Source organism: Pan paniscus, chromosome 15 (genome assembly GCF_029289425.2).
Source record: "Pan paniscus chromosome 15, NHGRI_mPanPan1-v2.0_pri, whole genome shotgun sequence".
Lineage (NCBI taxonomy): Eukaryota > Metazoa > Chordata > Mammalia > Primates > Hominidae > Pan > Pan paniscus.
In genome coordinates, this window is record NC_073264.2 from 102,510,179 (window position 1) to 102,527,623 (window position 17,445).

General features: G+C 50.8%; 1 long non-coding RNA gene across 1 annotated transcript in view; it reads right to left on the reverse strand.

Annotated features, from left to right (window-relative positions):
• The window catches only part of LOC129393881 (uncharacterized), a 118,885-nt gene that overhangs the window by 27,876 nt on the left and 73,564 nt on the right, over window positions 1-17,445 (reverse strand). The window contains exon 3 of the long non-coding RNA XR_008620986.2: window positions 3,619-3,696. This is a non-coding gene — a long non-coding RNA (uncharacterized LOC129393881). The remainder of the gene's footprint in view (window positions 1-3,618; window positions 3,697-17,445) is intronic.

Consider the following 17,445-nt stretch of genomic DNA (forward strand, 5'->3'; position numbering starts at 1 on the left):
CCCTCAAAGACAGGCAGTTGGCTTCTCTTAGAGAAAAATCCTTCCCAGTCTGAGCCATCAGAATTCTCACACACCCAAAAGAAGCAGACACTGGTTTATGAAGGTCACCAAGCACAGAAGAGGTGGCCACACGGGTGAGAATCCAGTAGAAATGGCAAAAAGATTCAGCCCCTAAGGACTTAAGACACCAGAAGTAGCAGAAACAGAAGATGGGATAGCGATGTTTAAAGAAAACATGGCTGGACTTCTAAAGGCAGGCCAAGAGCCCATATAAATAACTAGCATGCAGAGCTGAAAATGTACCAAGAAAGCCTGGTGCAGTGGCTCACGCCTGTGATCCCAACACCTTGGAAGGCCGAGCTGGGAGGATCACTGGAGCCCAGGAGTTCAAGACCATCCTAGGCAACATAGTGAGACCTCATCTCTAAAAAAAAAAAAAAAAGAGAGAGAGAGAGAGAGAAAGAGAAAGAAAACTTACCAAGAGGAAAAGAGGAACTTGGGAACTTGGAGAAAGGAAGGATATAATTTCGGAAATAATTACCTCAATAGATGATCAAACAGTAAATAAGACATCACTACACAAATGGCCATTTCATATCTTCCCCTTTCTCCTCCAATGCCCCAAGCCCTCTTCTCCCATCCTCACTCTCAGCTGAGACTTTGCTGAGAAATAGCAGCAGCCAGAAGAGAACTCTCCCAAATGTCTATCCTCACATCCAGCCGCATGCCGGCATCTGCACCCACACACTCAGCCTCCATTCCCACGGCTAGTGAGAAATGTTTCATGCCCAACCTGAAGGCAGTTCCACCTGTGCTCCAGAGCCATCCCACATCCCCCGCACGGTGTTCTCCAGCCATTCGCTCTTCTCCCCCTCACTATTCACGCTCCCTCTCTCCTGGAACATTTTCATCGCCTTATGTCTGTTTTTTTTTTTTTTTGACACAGTCTCACTCTGTCACCCAGGCTGGAGTGCGGTGGTGCAATCATGACTCATGGCATTTTTGATCATCGAAACTTTGATCACCAAACCCTCCTGGGTTCAGCTGATCCTCCCACCTCATGCTCCCACCTCAGCCTCCCAAGTAGCTGGGATTACAGGCGCCAGCCACCACACCTGGCTAATTTCTGTATTTTTTGTAGACATGAGGTTTCCTCATGTTCCCCAGGCTGGTCTTAAACTCCTGGGCTCAACCAATCCACCTGCCTCAGCCTCCCAGAGTGCTGAGATTATGGTGTGAGCCACCACACCTGGCTCACCTTATATCTGAACCCTAGAGTTACATGGATTCAATGCTCCAAGCTAATTCTCCTCTTTCATTGGTTGGTTGGTTAAAATTCTTTGGCTAGTAGTCTCTTCAAGACAGGCTCCAATAAACCATATTTCCTGAATTCTTACATATTCAAAGGTGTCTGTTGCCTTTACATTTGCATGTCAGTTTGGTTAGTGACATTGCTTGGATATTTGTCCCCACCCAAATCTCATGTTGGAATGTCATCCCCAGTGTTGGGGGTGGAGCTTGGTGGGAGGTACTTGGGCCACAGGGACAGATCTCTCATGAATGGTTTGTACCCTCCCCTTGGTGATGAGTGAGTTCTGGCTCTGGGTTCACATGAGATCTGGTCGTTTAAATGTGTATGGCACCTTTCCCCAACTCTCTCTCTTGCTCTGTTCTTGCTGTGATGTGCCTGCTCCCTCTTTGCCTTCTGCTATAAATGGAAGCTTCCTGAGGCCTCCCCAGAAGCAGATGCTACTATGCTTCCTGTAAAGCCTGCGTAACAGTGAGCCAGTTAAACCCTTTTTCTTTATAAATTACTTTATAAAGTATTTCTTTACAGCAATGTATGAATGGCCTAATACAGTTAGGTACAAAACAACTTCCTTAAGTACATAATAGGCCAGCTCCTCTCTCTTCTAGCTGGGAAGAAGACTCAAGTCAGATTTCAAAGATAAAAAGAGAGTCAAGGGAAAGGGATCAGGTTTTAGTTACTTTCATCAGAAATGCTTTAGTGTTGACCTCCGTATGCAGTTTCTATGGGGCACAATATTTTCTTTCAATCTATACGTTCAAGTCTTCTTTTTTTTTTCCAGAAATGTTTCTTAAGTTTTAATTTTAATTTAAAAATTTTTCATTCATGATCTTAGTTCTTTTATCCTTCAGACTCATCAAATACAAATATTGGGGATCCTTTTTACTGCCTTCCCATACTCAAGTCCTTTTCAATGTCTCTTTAATTCCATTTTCTTTTGTTCACTTTCTTCACAATCCTGTCCTCTATGTACCTGCTGTGTTCTCGATAGTGTCCGTTCTTCTTTACATCTGCAAACGATTGTATGTTTCCCTTTCACATCTTCCCAAGTTCTGCCAGTTTGAGCATGACTCATTTCCTTCTCTCTTGCCATACCTTCCCTGAGCAGCATCTCTGCTTTATGTTCTTGTTTTATAAAGGCAATTATTTTATTTTTAGAAAATGCATGGCAATATGTTTGGCTGTAAACTCTGTCTGCTCTATGATAATACTTTTTTATTAAAAAAGGAAAAAGAGAGATATTAAAAACATACACATACGTCATCCATTTTCAAGGAAACCCAATGGGCTCCATGTTTGATGGGTGCACTGATGGCTGCACAAGACATGGTTCCCCTCTCTGGGGCTTTCTCTAGGCCTTCTTCCTGTACCTTCCACCATTCCCCAGATGAAGGGCCTTTCCCCACTTCCACCCCTAATTCTCTTGGCTTCTTTCGTGCTCTGTGAATTGCTGCATCCTTGCAGAGAGCCCTGGCTGTGTCCTGTGATATGAAGCAATCATTTAGAGACACCCCCCCTACAACCACAACCATGTGTGTGTACTTCAGCATGACCTGTGTGGCCTGGATCCACCCCAGCCTTCCTGGTCAGTGGCTTAGAAAAGAAACCTCAGTGCCAGTGGAGAACAAATAAAGGAAAACCCATGACCGTCCTGTGAGTGGACACAGTCCTCTTTGGGCTCAGGGTGCTCAGCACTCACTCTGGCAGCTGTGAGGCCCAGGCAGCTCTTCTCCCTGTGCTCAGACATCTCCTGGGCTCCTTGGGAAGCACCCTTCCCTCCATGTGTCTTGCTTTCTTGATCTATTCTTGTTTTCACATGTGCATAGATTTCATGAGCCCATCTTAATCATTGGGGAGCAAAGGAGAAGTAGTAATAAATAGACAGCAACCAGAGCGTGAGCTGGTTTCGGAAGGCATTTCACTGGGTTGGACAAGGGAACGTTGTTTCAAAAGCAACAAGAAGGTGGAGATAAGATGCTGACGTTCATTGACCTGCAAGTAATGTGAATGTGGAGGAGATTATGAGTAGAACGTGATCTTTGAGCTGTTTTGGATTTCTCATGAGAGGTGAGGACCGATCCGTACTCAGCCTTTTTCCCAGCCCAGCAGGGACATAAGGGGTTTACTTGTTTCACCCGAGAGGAAGCCACCAAGCTGCAGGAAGAGCAGAAGGCTGGAGAGCCAGGGATGGGTGCAGACCCGTGCCTCCAAGACACTGGGGAGGGCATTGCACCATGGACCCATGCCTATGTGCTGGAGGTGCCAACACCAACCTAGAGAGAGGGTGGGGAGAGTTCATAGGATATTACCTGTAAAAGCATTGAGCAAGTTGCCTGGGATTCAGACTCCTGACATATCATTTGGTGCAATTTTCCTCTTTTCGAGCCCTGTAGAAGTTGAAAGACAGCTCCCGTTAATATTACCCTCCTTTCTCTGGGCATCCAGTGTGACCATTTTAACCTAGTGACTCTTAACAAGGCTGTTCTGATACCAGAAAGTTTTTGATGCTTCTATGTCAAAATGGCCTTGTCAATTTTTTTTAAATGGCTATTCTTTTACCAGTTAATGTTCATCCAGGTCTCCTGGACATTTCAACCCATTCCCCACAGTTATGTTACCATAGATATTGCCCTGTATTTTCTATATTTCTTTCATTTTTCCAATTCCATTTTCTACATCTTTTCTTATTTTTTTTATCAGTAGTTGTCTCTTTTCTTAACATGTGATTTGTCTAGATTCTTATAAGTGGGCATTATTCTTATCATCAAAAAATGGTAAATATCTTACAATAAATAACACAACTGTGCTGTGGTGCATGCTTAATGGACTGCTACCAGTTCAATAGCTTTTTTCCCAGGTGGCATGAAGCTGAGAATGAGAGGGTCCGGAGAGAGAGTCTCCTCATGTCCTCCACGATCCAGGAACCAGCAGGACAGCTCTGTGCCAGAATGAAACTCCTCAATTGGAATCTTTGAGCTACCTTGTGCCAGCTGCATGGCATTGGATCAAGTATTGAAACTCTGCTCCTCAGTTCCCTCACCTGTCAAATGTGAATGAGAATGACCGTGAGCTCATCAGTGACTGTGAGGAGTGAAAGAGGTGAACCAGGTGAGACACCCAGAGTGGCACCTAGCACGTCACAGCCATCAGCACACACACAACCCAATACGGCTGACAGATCCAAGCAGCCAGGAAGGCACAGGGGCCCTAGGAAGGTACAGCCATAAAAAGGAGTGAGGCACTGCTGCACATACCGGGAGGGAGCCTTGATGAATGTTGGTAAATGAAAGAAGCCAGGCACAAAAGACCACATTTCATATGATTCCCTTTATAAGAAACATCCAGGCCAGGTGCAGTGGCTCACAACTGTAACCCCAGAACTTTGGGAGGCTGAAGCGGGTGGATAACTTGAGGCCAGGAGTTCAACATGGTGAACTCTGCCTCTATCAAAAATACAAAAATTAGCTGGGTGTGGTGGTGCACACATGTAATCCCACCTACTTGGGAGGCTGAGGCAGGAGAATCACTTGAACCCGAGAGGTGGAGGCTGCAGTGAGCTGAGATCGTGCCACCACATTCCAGTCTGGGTGACAGAGTGAGACTGTCTCAAAAAAAGGAAAAAAAAAAAAAGAAAGAAAGAAACATCCAGAATAGGCAAATCTATAGAGATTGAAAGTAGATTTCTAGTTGCCAGGGGCTGGGATGGGGATGGGGGGCTGTAGAGAGTAATGGGAGTGGCTGCTTAATGGCTATGGGGTTTCCTTTCCAGTTTCATGAGAGGTGAGGACCAATCCATAGTCAGCCTTTTGCCCAACCCTGTAAGGGGCTTTTCTGCTTCATCCAGAGAGGAAACCAGGAAGCTGCAGGAGAAGCCCCAGGCTGGAGAGCCAGGGAACGGTGCAGACCACTCTCCCCACCCCCACCGCCTTCGGGGCATCGTGGAGGGCGTCCTACCGTGGACTCGCGCCTATGAACAGGAGGTTTGATGAAACATTTGATTTGATGAAAATGTTCTGGAACTAAATAGTGGCAGTGTTTGTGTGGCATCATGAATGTACCTCATGCCACCGAATTGTGCGTTTTAAAACAGTTAAAATGGTAAAAATATGTCATTGGTACTTTACCGCCAAAAAAGGGCAGAGATCAAATGGACACCATAATAATTTCCATTATTAAGCAGCCAATTCTATATCTTGATTATAAATCCATGAACAAGATCCCTGGAATACAACAGGAGAGGTCAGACCATCCTCAACACAGATTACACCACCGCAGGCCAATTCACACAGAATGAGCACAGGCCTTCCTTCAGATGACCAGTGGCGGTGCTATCGTTAGCTTTGCTGCTTAACAAACCTCTTCAACATCCAGCAGCTTAAAATGATGTCCACTTTAAGAAGCCCACAATTGTGTGGGTCAGCTGGACTGTTCTGGTCTGGGCCAGCTTGGCTGATCTCCACTGGGTGCTCTCAAATGTCTGTGGTCAGTTGGTGGGCTGATGGCTGCTGAATGATAGATTAGACCCTCCCTCTTATGCTGGCATTTGGCTGGGGAGCCTCAGCTGGGAGGTCTGGTATCTGCTCCACATGTTCTGTCATCCCTCAGTGAAGCTAGCCTGCATCCACAGAGCAGCTGGGAGGGCTGGTCTCTGCTCCACGTGGTCTCTCATCCCCCGGTGAAGCTAGCCTGCATCCACAGAGCAGCTGGATGGAGAACCTGAAAGGCACCTGGAGACCTGGGCTCAAAATACCCCAGCCTCATTCTGTTGATCAGAACAAGTCACAGACCCATCAGAGTCAAGGGTGGAGGAAATAGACTCCACTTCCTGAAGGGAGGGGCTGCAGAGAAGTTGTGGCCGTGCTCCAGTGCATGCTAAGCCCCAGGTGCCCGGTTCTCTGAAGCCTGATTAACCCCCACTTTATCCCTATGTCCTACCACCCTTCTCACCTCTGGGGTGAGCTCAAAAGGGGGTGAGACGCAGGGAGGTCAGGGTGTCCATGTCACATGACACTTAGTAGAGCAATATAGCTGAATATATCATGGCTTGCCAAAATATCCCCGTGTCTAAACAGCTGCATTAAAGGAACCACATCAAAATATCTTCCCTGGTTTTTGGTGTGGTTCCAGATTTCTTTTTGTTTCAGAATTAAATAGGCCTCCCACACTTTCTTCTATCTGGGTCTGGTAACTCCTCCTCTTGGTAGCTAACGGCAAGGCCTCTGGACATTCAACTGGGTTGGGAGTGGCAGGGGGCTCCATGCAGGTAGGAGAAATCAAGTAGGCAAAGAAAGATACAGGAGCAGCAAGAGCCTCTATCCAGAGTGGTCAGAAGGTGCAGACTTCTTGCCCAGAAAGGTGAGTCGGGGCTTCATGGTGAAGGGCCTGAGCCTGTGAGGGTAGACAGAGGGACTGGACACCAGTGGAACAGGGATTCCTGCAAGAACGCAGCATGCCACGGCCAGGGCTGAGCTTGGGAAGAGTCAGCAGCAGCACATGCAGGCAGAGGCAGTTCAGAGAGATCAGAGGCAGAAACGAGCCGTTAGGAGGCTGTGGACGTGGCCCAGGTAACGGAGACTTGAGCAGGGATGGTGATGAGACGTCACAGAAGTAGAACTGACACAGTTCGAAGACTGATTAGACGTGAGAGGGAAGAAGGCAGTGAATGAGGAGGGAAAGGGAAGGATGACAGGGAAGGCAATGGCCCCGAGCCCATTCGAGGGGGCCAGGAAAAGACAGTTCCGCAGAGAAGAGAACAAGAGATGGGACATTCTGCTCAAAGTTCTAAGACATCGGAGCATGGGACGCTGCAGCAGTGGGGTAGGGTTGGGGCCATGGAGGGAGGCCCCTCAGGCAGAGGGATCAGGAGGAGCAGCAGGGCCCTGCCCCATCTGTAACCTGGCCAGCCCTGTGGTCAGCTGTGACACTGAGGGTCTAAAGCCCAATTTTCAAGATTAAGCAATAACTGTTCTTCCTCCTAGGACATGAAAACCTGTCCAAGAACCAGGCCCGGTTCCTTGCCTGCTCTCCCCAGCACTTGGAGGGCTCCACGGTTGACCGCAGCTGTATCACTCACAGCAGATTTTACAAGCCTGTCCTTCTGCCAGGGCCCTTTCAGAAGTGAAAATAGCTGGAATAAGCCTGCTTTCCCTAAACCATGAAAACATCTCACCGTACCTCAAGCTGAGACTTACTGCTGTGTCAGCCCACACCCCAGCACATTTCCTGGAGGAACCCGTCCGAGCAACCTCAGGAGGGTGCACTGAGGACCCGTTCTGCACACGTTTAAACGCAGGGTCAGATTTTAAACAGGATATCCAGCCGGAGACGAAGGTAACTGTTGTCTTGGTCACTGCTAAGAAGCACCTGATCGTGCAAGACATACCGCTCATGAGAAAGAAATGTTTTCAACTCTTTGTGGCACCCTGCTGGGACAGGCTCTGCCTGGTCATTCCATCCCAGGGGTGATTAACCATCCCAGTGTTAGGGCCTGGGACTTTGCTAATGTGCTTTCAGGTCAGCCACAAACATATTTCTAAGATTTCTTAGCTAATGGTGCATTTGCGAGGTCATTCCAGGCTAAGACCAGGAGGATTAAAAGATCTGATTCCTTCCTGAGGCTCTTAGTTGTAAAGGACCAAAGAAGCCGTAAAACAAAGATTTATTCAGTTTCAGCCGGACAGTTCAATGGCGCAGCCCCGTAAGACCAGGAAAAAAGAAACATCTGGCCAGAAAAGTACACTTGTTTACAAAAAAAAAAAAAAAAAAGGCTTTAAGACTCTTCTCCAGCCTCACCAAGTTCTTGGACTAAAATTAGGCTGAAAATTAAAAACAATGTCGAATCTGAAGAGTACAAGGCAAATACAGGCAGGAGAAAGAACATCTTGTTTCTTCCTTATCCAGCTGCCTCTGGCTGGGGGTCCCCCGAGCACCCCAGGGAGCCGCCCTGCCCTGGTACGTAGCCCCCTCGGGGACCGCACAGCTGTGGTGCTCCCTGAACAGGTGACGGATGTGGCCTCTGCTCCAAGACCAAACCCTTTTGTGGGGGAGGGTGTTTTCTGCAGAGGATATTCAGAGAAGGGAGAGGGCCGTGTCTGGCTGCTCCTGATGATAAAACGCCACTCTCCAGAGCTCAATGTAAACAGCGGTAGTGCTGCTGGCACTAAGATACTGAGGCGGCCCGTGCTGGGGGATGGGGTGTTGAGGGACGGGTACATCTTGAGAGGCGTGGATGACAACTGTTTTGTAAGGAAGGAAGCCTGTGCTGGCAGTGAGGCCCTTGGCCTCAGTCGGGAAACTCAACTTCTTTTCCAGGCCTGCTATTGACTCACCAAGGACGTGCAGGCCAAGCTCTCCTTGCTCAAGTTCCCCCTCCATCCCCCACCATGTATGCAATGGCAGGCGATGGGAATCACAGGACTCAGCCAGTGCCTTCCGCTCTCCCTGGGATGCTAAAGGGATTAATGGGTCAAGGTTGGAAGATGCTTTGAACTTCTTGGCACGGAGCTGCCTCCAGTACAGTAATTAATAAACCTCCCCAAAGAGGTGGATTAGGGTCACAAGTCACCCAGAGGCTCAGGGAATAGAGCCGGCCAGGCTTCGTGGCTGGGTCGCAGGAGCGGATGGGGAAGGACACGGCATCTGAAGTCTGCACCCTGTGTGCAGGCAGCCGTGGTGCCAACAGATGTCCTTGGGTTCCTGGGCTGTGCCTGTTAACAGCCCAGACTTACACCTGTGAAAAAAGCAGAAATGAAATCCTGACCCCAGAGCAGAGCGGAGGCAGCCGCCCGACGTCACCCCAGTTAACGGTGAAGCAACATTCGTGGGAGTTGGAGATGACATTTCTAATGGCAAAGAAGGTGCTGACCAGACGTTTAACCACGAGTAACACTGTCCCTCTGCCGTCTTCAGCGTGGGCCTGGAAATCTTTGACAAACCTTGAGCAATCGGGACCTGGGGGTTCCCACATCCCATCTGAAGGATGACATTTCTGGAAACCTTGTACCGGGGGATACCAAGTGAAGAAGATCATTAACTGGGGCATAAACAAGTCCCTGAAAGTCTCCTCAGCATGTTTTCCTCCTCTGTAGGGTGGTGGGGCTGGACTAACCGTGGTGCTCCTGAACCACCCAGGCATATGTCGCTTACCCCTCTCCATGGTGGCAGCGCCTGCTTGTGGACGGTGACCTTTCTGCTGTCTTCCAGAGCCTGCAGAGCTGTTGGGAACTTGTAAGTCCTGATACCTTGCTGGCCTTGAGGAGGTCAGCCATCACAGATAAGCAGAATGAGGCATGACGTGAGCCGGGCTTGTCTGTGACTAGGTCCACACGGTGCTCCAAGACTGTTCCTGCCCACACATTTCCAGCGCTTCCACGTTTTTCCCAGGGCATCTCAAAATTCCACTCCTGTGCCACCGTTCATTCAGGCAGGGACACAGAAGCTGTACTCCCTCCACCTGAGGCTGTCTAACCATGGGCTGGCCTGGCAACTGGCACCTGGGACCTGATGCCGTGCTCTCTGCACCCTGGTTTGCACCGAACACATCTCCTATCCAGCGAGTCTTGGGCTTTGGTTCTTCAAGGAGCCTTTTCAGATGAACCTCAGCCACGGTCTCATCGACAAATCCCTTCTAAAACCCTCTACCGTTACAAAAGGGGCTACTCCAAAAGGGGCTGTGGCCTTTGGGCCACAAAGTTCATGCCCACCCATAAGGCATACCCAGCATGCAACTCCCCCTCCTCACGGCCGCCCCATCCGTGGCTCTGAGAGGTTCCTCGCCCTGCCCCAACCAAAATGTGTTCACATGCATAGAAAGAGCCATCCAACGAGGATTTCTGATTTGTCCTAAATATCTGGGTGTGTCCTGCCCCCTTATGATACTACAGTTGGTGGGTGCTACCCTTCAGCTGCATCTGGGGGCACAGGCATCACTAAGGTTGGGGTCTCACCGCACACTCTATGCACATCAGCACCAAGGTTGGCCCATTAATCCCCCACACCCTGTGAGGTAGACATCATCACCCCCATCTAACTTAGGGACCCTGAGGCTCAGAAAAGCTACCCAAAGTCTCCCAGCCGTACATGTCCAGAGTCTGGACATGAACCCCTCCTTATAACCCGAGGGCACACCCTTGCCACCGGCCACCTTCTCCCCGACCTGCCAGTGAGATGGCAATGTCTGCCCCTCAGGTTCCTCCAGCAGGCCCACAGTGCTCGCTCCACCCCTCACATCCTGACCACTGCCTTGGCCTCCCGCAGCCTCCACTCTGCTCTGCACTCACACACGCAACCCCGCTGACCCTCGGCACCCCATCTCCTCCTGAGACTCACATATTAGCTTCTCACAGGACGGCTCCTGCGGTTGCTCCTCATGACCTCATGTGTCCCACATCCAGGCCTGGGGCACTCACCAGCTCCTGTAGCCTCCATCTCTGGGCAGGACGGTGCCATCTGCCTGGTCACCAGAACTTGCTACCTCGGTGCCATCTTTCCCTACCCGCTTCTCCCAGCCCACCCCATCCGCCATGTCCACACCCATGTGATCTCCAAGCCTGCCTCCTCTGCCTCTTACCATCCCCAATCCGTCTTCTCCTTTCCATCCCAGCTTCTCACAGGAATGACCATTTCCCGCTCCCCTACCCTGCCCCCAGGCCAGTGCCAGAGCAGTCCATCTCAAATGCTGTATCTGCATCCTCTAGTAGGCACCTGACCCAGGACCAGGAGCACAGCAGTTGGCCAACACTGAATGAATGAGGGCATCTGCTGAGTGAATCACCACGTTTTCTCCTCCCAACACCCAGTGGCTGTATGACTGTCCACACCCACCAACAGCACACAAGGTTCCCTTTCCTCCACATCCTCACCAACACTTGCTGTCTTTCATCTTTTTGATAAGCCATTCGAACAGGGCAGGTGATGTCTCACTGTGGTTTTAATTTGCATTTCCCTGATGGTTTGTAATGACAAGCATTTTTTTTTTTCATAGATCTGTTCACCGCTTGGATGTCTTCTTTTGAGAAATATCACTTAATATGTGGAGTCTAAAAAGAGTCCTAGAAGTAGAAAGCAGAATGGTGGTTACCAGGGGCTGGGAGATGGGGCAAGGGGAGAAGGTCAAAGGATACAAGATCTCAGTTAGATAAGACATATAGGTTTCAGTGATCTATCGCACAGAATGCTGACTAGAATAAATACTAATGCATTGTATATTTCAGAATTGCTAAAAGAGAAGATTTGAAATGTTTTCACCACAAAAGAAAATCGGTATGTGAGGTGAAAGATTATTGATTAGCTTGATTGAAACATTTCACAATGTAAACATATATCAAAACATCAGATTGTACCTCATAAATATATAATATATACAGTTATTATGTCAATTACCAAAACTAACCAACAGCTGCGTTGCCCTGAAGGCGGGGCCTGGATCCTCAGTGTGGCCTCAGGTACCCCCGTGACCTGGCACCTGTCTCCCTCACCCTCCCCTCCACAGATGCTGCCTCGGGTGCCCCCAGATTTCCCCGTCTACCGTCTACCTCACACACCACGCTGCGCACGCAGCTCCTCTGCCTGGGGCCCATCCTCACCTCCCTGTTGCTGTCCATCATCCTTCATGCCCAAGAGCCCTCCCCACCCTCACCCCTGCTGTGGTCAGTTTTGTGGACCCCTGAAGGATCGTTCCTCCCCTGTACCGACCTTGCCAAGCAGGTCCACACTGCACACTGTCTGGGACCCGGGCTAGGGATCTGCAGACTGGAGGCCCTCGAGGGTGTGTGGGCGTCCAGGTCCCCGCCTGCCTTCCCAGCAAACGGCTAGCGAGATATAGCCCGGGGACAAAAAGCAGAATCCCTGCCCCCAGCATCCCACAGGCCCTGGGAAGGCCCTCACTGCAGGTCTCCGAGCTGGAGCAGGGCTTTCTGCCTTGGCTGGCTGGAGGGCCAACAAGTGCCCTTCCTTTGAAATCACTTTGTTTATGTGTGTTAAAGGCCAATGTTCTCCAGTTATCTCTAAGTAGTTTGCATCTTACAATGAATTACTGCTCTCAAATGGAAAGGCCGGGGGAGTGCCAGCGCAGCCCAAACGCGGCCCAAATCGCTTTGCCCTCTGAACTGCTTGTTTCAGTGTTGGCCTCAGCAACCTCGTCTGCCAGGTCTGCGCGCTCCAAAGTTCATTTCTAACGTTGTGATGCTTTGGAGAGCCACAGACAGCTGCTCCGCCTGGCTCCTGCCCTGGGCTCCGGGGGCTGGGCCTGACCGTTCTAACTCAAGTGAGTGTGGCCGAGATCGCCTCATTGGCGCCTTTCTCACTCATCTGTATTTTCTCCCGTCCTTTCCAGATGCATTTGCCACGGCCCTGTACAAGGGTTGGAAGGGCAGAGGGAGCCATAAATCATCTGCCCCACAGTCCTTATGAAAATATTAAAAATGCTCAAAATAGGTGTGGGCGGAGGCCAGTGAGCGGCAGGGCCAGCCCAGGGCAGCGTCACGAATAAGAGCTTCCCAGGCCGCATCGGAGCTCCCCGAAGGCTCCATCCTCGTAAATCAGCCTGGCCTCCGCTTCTCGCTGGCACTTCCCGCTCCGGCTTGCACGAGGGTGAGGGGGCTGCTGCTGGCCGGGTGGGATCGGGGCCTGGCTTAGCCTGGCCGGACACCCGAGGCCACAGACCCAGGCAACCCCACACCCCACGCACAGTCCGGGGATTACGCAACCTCGTCTTGATGTGACCAGAGAACACCATGTACAGGCAAAGCCCAGCCCCTCGGGCCCGCAGAAGACAAATAGCAGGGAGGAAGGAGCATAGGTGCTGCCCCGGGCAGGTCTGATTTTCCACCGTGGGCCTCGGCTGCCTGCGAGTGGCCGTGCTGGGGGGCTCGGCCCCGCACGTATATGGGGCGCTGGCAGGAGCTCCACGTGCTCTGAGACATCCCCCCTGGGTCTTGTCAGACTTCATCAGGGTGAGGCGGCTGGTAGGGGAGGATGAGAAGAAAGGACTTGAGGGTGGGGATTTGTGCCTGATTCCCACTTAATCGGGATAAGCAGCTTGGAGAAAATGGGCTGTTATAATCTCTCCTTTCATGTCTGGCCAGGAATGTTGCTACTCTACGCAGAGGGCGGCATCCAGGCTCCTAAGCCAGCTCAAGAGAGCCCAGGGGTCAGCTGTCCCAACATGACTCCGGCCATGACTGGGGAAGGTCTTTGCCAGGAGAAATGGTACAAGTGGAATAAACAAGGAGACAGCCTGCAAAAACAGGCCTGCACCACACCAGCCGCCAGGAGCTCTGTCTGCATTCCTGGAGTCGGAAGCCACCAGGAGGCAGAGCCCGGGCTTCAAGACAACGGCTCCTTACCCTCCGCATCCTAGACTCTCCTCCTCACACAGCACAGAGGCGTTTGAGCTACCTGGGACCAGCAGGTAGCTGTGCCTGCCAGCCCTCAGGGCCCTGACACAAACCCCAGCCAGCAATGTGTCTCTTTTGTAAGAGGGGACTTCCCAAAGAGCCTCCCATCCCTTCAGTCCTGATGCCTAGTCATGCCAAGATCCCAGGACGAGGGGGGTGCGGAGGCTGTTTGGAGTCTGTGTGACAACCCAAGCGTGACCCCCAGAATTGCAGCTGAGTGGCTGTGTGACAACCCAAGCGTGACCCCCAGAATTGCAGCTGAGTGGCTGTGTGACAACCCAAGCGTGACCCCCAGAATTGCAGCTGAGTGGCTGTGTGACAACCCAAGCGTGACCCCCAGAATTGCAGCTGAGTGGCTGTGTGACGCTGGCACATGGCTGATGTCCTCATCTCATGTGGCAGGACGAGTAGGTGCACACACGGTTGAAAGTTGGTCATTTCAAGGCCAGGGGCAGTGGCTCACACCTGTAATCCTAGCACTTTGGGAGGCCGAGGCGGGTGGATCACCTTAGGTCAGGAGCTCAAGACCAGCCTGGCCAACATGGCGAAACCCCATCTCTACTAAAAATACAAAAATTAGCCAGGTACAGTGGCAGGCACCTATAATTCCAGCTACTCAGGAGGCTGAGGCATGAGAATGGCTTGAACCAGTGAGGCGGAGGTTGCAGTGAGCTGAGATCACGCCACTGCACTCCAGCCTGGGCGACAGAGTGAGACTTCATCTCAAAAAAAAAAAGTTGGTCATTTCAGAAAGAGTGGACTACAGATCAAATCCAGTAGAGTTCCCCCCTCTAGAGGTACCTCACCTAAGTCAAATTTGCAGACACAGAGGGCGATTGGTGTCTCTCAGGAGCAGGGGGAGGGGAGAATGAGTTAATGTTAACAGAGAGAGTGTCAGTTTGGGAAGACGAAACATTGTGGAGATGCGTGGTGGAACGTATGTGTACTTAACACCACTGTACTGTACGCTGAGAATGGGCAAAATGGTAAATCCCATGTTAGATATATTGCACCACAACAAAAAACTCAAAACAAAGAAAGGGTAGACTACACTTATATATAAACACGACCTTGTTTGCAGAATTTAATTCATAATATATATAAACTGTGTAAAAATTGCATAAACATATTTAAAGTTTTAAACATAACAAAAACAATAACAAAGATTGAGAAGCTGGGTGGTGTCGGGGCGAGTCTAAGCCAAACCTCGTCTTTTCTAGTGTGTTTTGCGGGGGGTACACAACTGGGTTTAAACAGCTAAATCAGCACCCAGGACAAATATTTTAATTAGTGCTATGGGAGAAACTCATCAGAAGAATTGAGCCCAGAGTGGCGTGGGGCTGGAGTAGGGTGGGAGAACTGGCGTCACCCCTTATACCTTCCTGCAGTATATAGCTAACATTTGATGATTACTAAATCATGTCTGCACATCACTTCACAATAACTTCAAACAGCTGCGATTCAATCGCCCATGAAACGAGCTAAAACTTTCTCCAACAGAGACTTTAAAATCTTCAGGCAACTAACTTCCCTTCCAGGTGTTCCTGGTCTTGGCTTCCTGAGTTTGAACCTACAGATGTTTCTGACTTGAACTGGGTCCCCCACGGGGTTTGCAGCCTCAGGTGAATGGAGGACACAGTTTCCTTATCCCTCTGGGTGCCGGTGTCCTCACCCTCTCCACCTCGCCATCCCTGTCTCCTCCGCATCGACTCCTCCTCACTCTCCAAGACACAGCTCCTGGGGAAGGAGGGCTGTAGCCCCAGCAGGATCCAGTCCCCTGGCTCCAGCCCCAGCAGGAGGAAGCCCTGGGGAAGCGCAAAGGCAAACGGGAGTTTGCACACGCACAGCCTAGGGAGCACAAGGCAGCCCCCGCTGCTGGGAGCCAGGAGGACGGAGGCCGGCCTCAGAGGATGAAAGCAGAGGTGTGGAGAAGAAGAGCGGGTGAGGGGAGGGCTCCGGGAGCTGATGGAAAGAGAGCCTGCTCCTGTGGCTCTCCAGACCCTCCCTTGCCCAACCCCCCTCCTCTTCCTTCCAGCCCCTACCTCCCCCTCCCCACTGCCTCCATGGGCACAGCAGGCATGCGATGAATATGCACAGCCAACTGAGGCCTGTGGCACCGTCCTGTGTCTCTGTGACTGGACAGTTACCATCACACTGGATGCGGGGCGGTCCACACTGCTGTGGGGCCTGCTTAGCGTGTGCCCACGGAGGGTCAGGGCGTCTGTCCAAATCCGTCTCACAATCTGCCCTGGGTTCCACGTGGAGGGTAAGCGGGTTTCTCCAGCACCCCTCGTGCACATCAGTGTTCTGTGCTGATCCCTGCTGGGCAGTTTTATGCCCCGGTTGCCATTGGGTGGACACGTGGCTGTCCTTAGTGTAGCAATGACTCTGAATTCTTCGGTACGATCACAGAAGCCATACACAGCTTCCTGCCCACAGGGAGCTCCTGGACATGGGGAGGCAGACACCAAGGCAGCAGGCATGGCCCGGTAAACAGAGGGAAGTGATGGAGCCGGGCATGAACACAGGCGGAATTTGGGAAGCCTCTGTGATGACGCACTTTTAGTAGTCAGTGTCCCTCTGCTGCACCCCTTGGTCAAATATCTAATGACGTGCACATGCACAGGGCATGAAATCATAAAACCAGACAGGGCTGTGGGATGCCCATATACAAGCCAACTTCCTTTCTTCACAAATAAGCTCAACACATGTGCTCAGAATGCTTATGTGGCCCGGCCCCAGGTAGAAAGCTGGTGAGGACCACGGCCTTAGACACACATTTACATATAAACCACTGTGTGCGGAGACAGGCTCTTCTCTTCTCTATATTCCCTGAGGCAGGGACTGGGACCCTTAATTATACCTAAGAAAAATGGAAGGTGCAGGCACCGCCCTTGCTTACCTCTGTCCTAAGGGCTGGTGTGGGGAGCAGCACTCACCCCACTGCCTGCCTCCCTCCTGGGCCTTCGGTGCCCAGCAGTTGTTCCAGTTGAGAACCAGAAACATTTTGTCACACAAACACCACATGGTGCCCTGTCTTAATCCATTCCTACTGCTGTAACAAAACATCTTGGGATGGGTGATTTCTAAATCATTGGTATTTATTTATCACCATTCTGGAGACTGCAAAGTCCAAGATGAAGGCACTGGCAGATGCAGCATCTGGAGGGGCTCCTCTCTGCTTCCGAGGTGGCGCTTGTCCCAGGTCCTCACGGACGAAGGGGCGGAAGAGACAATCAGGCTCCCTGGAGCCGTTTCATAAGGGTACTGATGCCATTCGTGAGAGTGGAGCCCTGAGGACCTAATCACTTTCTAAAGGCCCCATCTCCTAAGACTATTGCATTGGGGATTAAGTTTCAACATGAATTTTGGAGAGACACAAACATTCTAGCCATAGCACCCTCTAAACTCAGAGTTGGGTGCCTCTAATTTTCCTTACAGCAAGCATTGCCTGTGGACACTTGCCAAGTGGCCAGCTGGCCAGAGAACTCATGAGCCAGCCAAGAAGGTCCGTGAAGAGGGCCTCGTGAACCCCCAGGGAACAGCCGCCAATGGCAAGACTTTTTCTGCATCCCCGCCCGGTGGACTCTGTCAGGCCTCACCCTCCTCACCCTCTGGCTTCATGCTGTTCCCTGGCAGTGGTGTTTTTTTTTTTGTTGTTGCATTCTTTCTTCCCAGCATTTAAGGATGAATTAAATTCTTTTCATTTTTTTCCTGATGCAAAATAATAACAACCCAGAA